A 6767-nucleotide genomic window follows, 5' to 3' on the forward strand; every position below is an offset into this window, starting at 1 on the left:
GTACGGGTCATGTGTTGAACCGATAACTTCCCACGTTCCACAGGCTGCATGTTCAAGTTGGTTAAACTGCCATGTGATACTTTAATTGTATGGTTGATTTATCACCGGTAGAATGAGGTGCCAGTAACTCAGCAGCAGCTGCACCAATATGGGAGCCAAGCACTGAATGGTAAATGAATTAAATGAGAAGAGAAAGGAGAGAAAAATACTCCTTCACCTTACTCATTATTCAGCAAATGCACTTGCTTAAAACCTGTGTTTTTATAAGGTGCAATTGTATAAAAGGTGTAATGATAGGCATTTATAATCACTCTGGTCAGATATGTTACGACACATCACTGAAACCTTTTGGGTTATGAGTGGGGACACTACCACTCCACCACAAGACCCTTAAATTCTAACCATATCTGCATATTGTTAGTCTGGGTCTCTGCATTACGAGTCCAGTGATGTTAGCATGCTGCACCATCTCTTCCTTCCACCCAAACCCTGCATAATTATTCTCCTTGGATCTATAGTGCAGGTACTATTCTGAACAGTTTGTCTATTTGACAAATTAAATACTGTCTTGTAGAGCTTGTTTATCTTATCTAAAGCTTGGAGACACCTATTTTACTTCCTTATCATACTTTAATTCTTAGCCCGATAAAACAAAACAGTTAAATGCTAGCTATAGACCAAGGGCATCAGCAGGGCATTGATACTTAACAAGTCACCGTTCACTGAATTTGCTGTTGAATGGAAATTTCAAGTGGATCCTGACAGTATTTGGCCAAGAGCAGGCAATTGACCTGAGTGGCCCAACTCTAAATTTAATGCTATAGCCTAAAGGGAAAATTGGTTTTCTTTCACTACCATAGCAAATTCTTTAGTAGGTGGTGTTCTTTAACAAATTAATATTCTTTGTGATCTTTCAGTTTTCTTACTTGTTTTACATTGGCTAATTGTTCTCAAAATATTTGGTTGGGTGAAGTGTCCTGACTTGAATATCAGTTCACCTTGATCATATATTGACTGATTTGTAGAAGTCAAATATTTTCCATTTCGATCTCTAGCATTTGGTGGATCCTTTTGATCTTTATTGACCATAAGGGTTCGCCAGATTTGTTACTATGCTTTTGACAGAAGTTAGATTAATTTGACATGCCTCAAGCTGATCGGAGTTTTTTTTCTCTTTGTTCATTAGGTTAATGTGACAGTTGACTACATCAGACAAGCTACCCCATCTACGAACGTGACCCCGGCATTCCCTGAACGGACCTGTTGCACGGTTACGATTGGTGGAATGTGAGTAGATCAGAACTGGGGTAGATCACTTTGAAATTGTGGATTATTTTTATTTATAAAAGATAATTAGATCACAGGAGAGTTCAATTTGGAAGGTGTATTTGTTTAGAATTTAGCACACTTACCAGGTAAGTGACATCCAGATAACTAGTGAAATAAGTGTTTTTGCTTATTTAATTTGTTTAAACACCTTGCAGCCTGGACAATCTCGAAAGTGGGTCTTTTGGGACATAAATATGTACAGATTCCAAAATATCAATCCCTGAAAATGTCATGATATACGTGACTGCTCCTTATTCATAAGATTAGTGTTTGTGTGAAATCTACAAGGACTGATGTCATTGCGCTCATTCCTACAATGCCATTGTGGTTACAGAAGTTTGTTCCAATAATTTCGCTGGTTTCTCAAAATGTAATGTTAGTTAGCATCTGTGGGCAATAATGAGCTGTGCATAACAATTTTGTAAACATGGGTACTTAATTTCTTCCTTATACGATTTAGGATTCTGACTGGCATTTCTGTTCCTGAGTCAAAGACAGCTGAAAATGATAGCGAAGAAATATGTCTCTGCTGTTGCACTAGTAACTGTCAATTCTTCAGCAAAGAATTCCTGTCCAATTATAAACTGCATGGACATAATGTTTTTTAAGTAAAGTTAGCAAATGCAATTAAATAGATGACACGTACCCTTGTCCATGGTGTGACCCCAGTGCGTTTTGCTCCGCGTCTGTGGACATTTTCATCAGCATCAGTGTTCCACCATCAAACATTTTGAGATGAGATTTCATATTGTGTCAAAGATAATGAGTTAGATTAAAATGACCTGCTTTGCCTTGCAAGGGAGATTTGTGCCATTCAAACCAATAAGCTCAAGGTTTTCTTCTAACTTTCCTTATGTTTTCATGACTTGTGGAGAAGGGAACTATTGCTTAATGCTCAACTGCATTGAATCAAATACTGCTTACTGCTTGGAGTTTGCTTAACGTATGTACAAGGAAACGTTGTAGGAGAAGTGTATCTTGTAATCATTACCTGTTTAAAATTCAAGTTTGAACACTTTCTATGCCCATAATCCAAGTCTCATTGTTTGCTCATGTTTGCAAATTTATCTCTCAGCATTTAGATTGAAATTGTCATTGATTCTTTGAACATATGTTTGCCTAAGTGGTTTCCATCTTTTTCTGCAAGTGTCACTTTTTAAAAAAATATATGCTTGGAAGGCAGTTTAAAGGTAGCCAAGTGAAGAAAATTCATTACTAACTTGGTACAGCATCATGTTCAGTTAGTACAAGCTAATTCTGGTTCAGATAGTTCTACCAGCAAGCCTGAAACAACACTACGAATAAATGGAGCTTCTCTGGATTATTGTCTGGATTATTAAAATGTCTTCTTAAACTATATTTCTGAAATGGTAAAAAGGAAAATGTCTTATTGATTTTCTCCTCTAATGAGGAAATATGTTGCTAATTGGGGAAAATGTTAATAAATTTTATTTCATTATTGGAAGTACTTGGGGCGGCATGGTGGCTCAGTGGTTAGCACTGCTGCCTCAGCGCCAGGGACCCGGGTTCGATTCCACCCTTGGGCGACTGTCTGTGTGGAGTTTGCACATTCTCCCCGTGTCTGCGTGGGTTTCCTCTGGGTGCTCCGGTTTCCTCCCACAGTCCAAAGATGTGCAGGCTAGGTGGATTGGCCAGGCTAAATTGCCCATAGTGCCCAGGGGTGTTTAGGTTAGGTGGGTGAGACATGGAAAATCAGGGGTAGGATAATGGGTCTGGGTGGGATGCTCTTTAGAGGGGTGGTGTGGACTTGTTGGGCCGAATGGCCTGTTTCCACACTAATTCTAATTCTACTTCACTTTAACCGCACAATTTGAGGCAAGGATCTATGATTGCTAAGCTTCAAGACAGTCTGGTGATTCAGAAACGTCTCCATACCATAATAGTGTGTCAGGGTAGAATTGTATTAAAAGTAGTTGACGGAAAGTTAATATCATTTTAAAAATGAGATGGATTAATTAAATTGATTGAACATGTTGACATAAGTGGCCTAATGTCTTGTAAAGCACAAATGAACAAAAGTAATTACTCTGATAAATATATTCAGATAATAACTGTTTGAAATTATGCTTTTCTTTCCCAGAATCATTGTTTATTAAGAGGAGAGTAGAGTGAGTCTACCATAAATTCTGGAAGTTCCGCGTTTCATTATCTCTTTCAGGGTTAAATCTATAATGAAAACAGATTTATCACCATATTAGCAATAATCAGATGCAAATATAAGCAGGATGCATTACTAATGCATTTAAACTTGATGATTAGGTGCTGAATCACTATGGAGAAATTATATTGAGGTGTGAAAAGCCCCATCTGACAAAATCTTTCTTTCACAATCGAATATACACAGCAACACCCCTTGTTGCATTAGAGTTTGTACTAGAGTACGTTTTATATTAGAATAATACTACTTGAGATTGGTTGGCTCGCCGAGCTGATTTGTTGTTTTGCAGATGTTTCGTTACTGTGCTTGGTAACATCCTCAGTACAGCCTCCGATGAAGCGTCGGTTTGTTTTCCCGCCTGGTTTTTAAACTCTGGGGTCCGTTCAGATGGATTGCCTCACTTCCGGTTTTCCTTCGTAGTGGAATGTATATGGGGTTGAGTTCAATGTGTTTATTAAAAGCATGCTTCCAGGAATTCTCGTGCTTGTCTCCGCCTAGCCTGTCCCAGGATCTTGGTGTTGTCCCAGTCGAAGTCGTGGTTCTCCCTGTCCATGTGGATTGAGATGAGGGAGTATTGGTCGTGTCTTTTTGTAGCCAGTTGGTGTTCATGTACTCTTGTTGTTAGTTTCCTTCCTGTTTGTCCGATGTAGTGTTTCTCGCAGTCTCTGCAGGGGATTTTGTAGATGACACTGGTCCTGTCCATGGCAGGGAGTGGGTCTTTAGTTCAGGTGAGCAGTTGTCGTAGGGTTGACGTGGACTTGTGTGCCACTCTGATGCCCAGCGGTCGTAGGAGTCTTGTGGTGAGTTCCGACGTGTTCCTGATGTAGGGTAGTGTGATGAGTGTGTGAGTACTCACTCATCTCAATCCACATGGACAAGGAGAACCATGACTTCGACTGGGGCAACACCAAGATCCTGGGACAGACTAGGCAGAGACAAGCACGAGAATTCCTGGAAGCATGGCACACCACGAAGCATGCTTTTAATAAACACATTGAACTCAACCCCATATACATTCCACTACGAAGGAAAACAGGAAGTGAGGCAATCCATCTGAACCGACCCCAGAGTTTAAAAACCAGGCGAGAAAACACACCGACGCTTCATCGGAGGCTGCACTGAGGATGTTACCAAGCATGGTAACGAAACGTCTGCGAAACAACAAACCAGCTCGGCGAGCCAACCAACCTCAACACCCACAACTCGAGCTACAGATCTACTCCAAAACCTTAGAATAATATTTCCTTGGTGAAAATTCCACATGCCATAAGTTGCAAATAGGAACCATTGCTCAATCCAAGATTATTTATCCGGCCTGTTGAAAACCGTTCCCTTATATTCAGAAGATTTATAAAATGTATTGATTTTCATTGCTCCTCTTGTCCCAAACTATTTAAAAGTGACAGGCGACCATTAAGTCATTTTGTTCCACTGTGTACTGTTCCCAATGAGTTATGATATGAGATCTATCTACTTTAGGTTGCAAATATTTATTTGACTTGCACAATACCATATTTGTGATATCAGAATTATGAATATGACTTGCATAATTGGAATAATACAGCTCTCGGAAGGATATAATTAAATTGGAGCGAGTTCAGAAAATATTTACCAAAATGTTGCTGGGAATGGAGGGTTTGTTATAAGGAGGGGCTGGGATTTGGCTCACTGGAAAGAGGAGATTGAGGGGTGACGTTATAGAGGTTTATAAAATCACGAGGGGCACAGATAAGGTGAATAGCAAGAATCTTCCCCCTTGGGTGGGGGAGTTCAAAACTCGGGGGCTTTTCTTTCTAAGGTCAGAGGAGAAAGTTTTAAAAAGGAGGGGCATCTTTTTTCACAGTGGTTTGTGTGTGGAATGAACTGCCAGAGGAAGTGGTGATTGCAGGTATAGTTACAAGATTTAAAAGACATTTGGATAAGTACATGAATAGGAAATATATAGAGGGATATGGATCAAACATAGGCAAATGGGACTAGTTTGATTTGGGAATATGGTTGGCGTGGGGTAGTTGGACTGAAGGGTCTGCATCCATGCTGTATTGACCCTGTGTGTAGGTGGTATATACCAGAACCAGAGAATGTAATCTCACAGTAAGGGGCAGGCCATTTAAGACTGTGATCAGGCAGAAATTCTTCACTCGGCGGGAAACCAATCTTTGGGATTCTCTACCCCAGAGGGTTGTGGAACCTTAATCACTGAGCAAATATTTTCTATTTGTAAAGCAACCGTACAAAGTTACTTGTGTATTGTATGTGATGTAAACACAGAAAATGGTGGAAATACTCAGTGGTGAAACAGTGTGATAATTTCATTAGATTGACAAAGTGTGAAATGAGAATAAATCTGGAAATGACAAAGAAAATTGGGGAAGAGGTTATAATGTATTTTTTCCACAAAGTGAGTGTTATGTGCAAGGTTTTCTGAGATGTCTCTGCTTCTGCCTTGAACAGAGGCAGAACCAATCTCCATCCATTGCTCCTTCACTTTGTGAGCTTGTTCTCAAATTGAACAAGTTCTCCTTAAATTCTACCCAATTCCTCCAAATAAAAAGGGTTACGAGGAGTACTGTCTCTTGCCCCTCCCTTTTGTTGGATATCAACAATTTTCCTTACTCCAGCTCTACTTAGGCCTCTCTTCTCTCATCTCTCTGTCATGTTGAAAATTTAACCACTGCCACTTTCTGCTTTTGCTCCGAGGCTTGAAAATTTCATTGAATTAGGTCCAAATTTCCACCCCTCTTTTACCTTCATGTGGCCTCTGATGCTTCCCATCCCTTAGCCTATCCACAGCAACAGAGTAGTCAATCAACAAATATTCGCAGTAAACCCACAGACTTCTGCTGTTGCTTTAACTAAAATTCCTCAAATCCAATTTCTGATAATAAATAAAAACCAAAAGAACTGCAGGTGCTATAAATCAGGTACAAAAAGAGAAGTTGCTGGAAAAGCTCAGCAGGTCTGGCAGCATCTGTGAAGAAAAATCCGAGTTAATGTTTCAGGTCCGGTGACCTTTCCTCAGAGGGGTCAGAGGAAGGGTCACCAGACCCGAAATGCTAACTCTGATTTTTCTTCTCAGATGCTGCTCGACCTGCTGAGCTTTTCCAGCAACTTCTCTTTTTGTTTCTGATAATATTGTTGTCCTGATTTCTCTGTCTCAGTTGCATCTGCTTGGTCCATTGTGTTCCAGAATAATGCTTTAATTTTTTCCCTCAATGAAAGTGTCCCTGCCTCTGCCAAAACAAATTGTAGTTGAAGG

General features: G+C 39.9%; 1 long non-coding RNA gene across 1 annotated transcript in view; it reads left to right on the forward strand.

The window, feature by feature from the left end:
• Nucleotides 1-1184: 1184 nt before the first annotated feature.
• Nucleotides 1185-6767, forward strand: part of LOC125485789 — a 54955-nt gene continuing 49372 nt past the window's right edge. Inside the window, exon 1 of the long non-coding RNA XR_007264496.1 lies at nucleotides 1185-1287. This is a non-coding gene — a long non-coding RNA (uncharacterized LOC125485789). The remainder of the gene's footprint in view (nucleotides 1288-6767) is intronic.

Source organism: Rhincodon typus, chromosome 22 (genome assembly GCF_021869965.1).
Source record: "Rhincodon typus isolate 14 chromosome 22, sRhiTyp1.1, whole genome shotgun sequence".
Lineage (NCBI taxonomy): Eukaryota > Metazoa > Chordata > Chondrichthyes > Orectolobiformes > Rhincodontidae > Rhincodon > Rhincodon typus.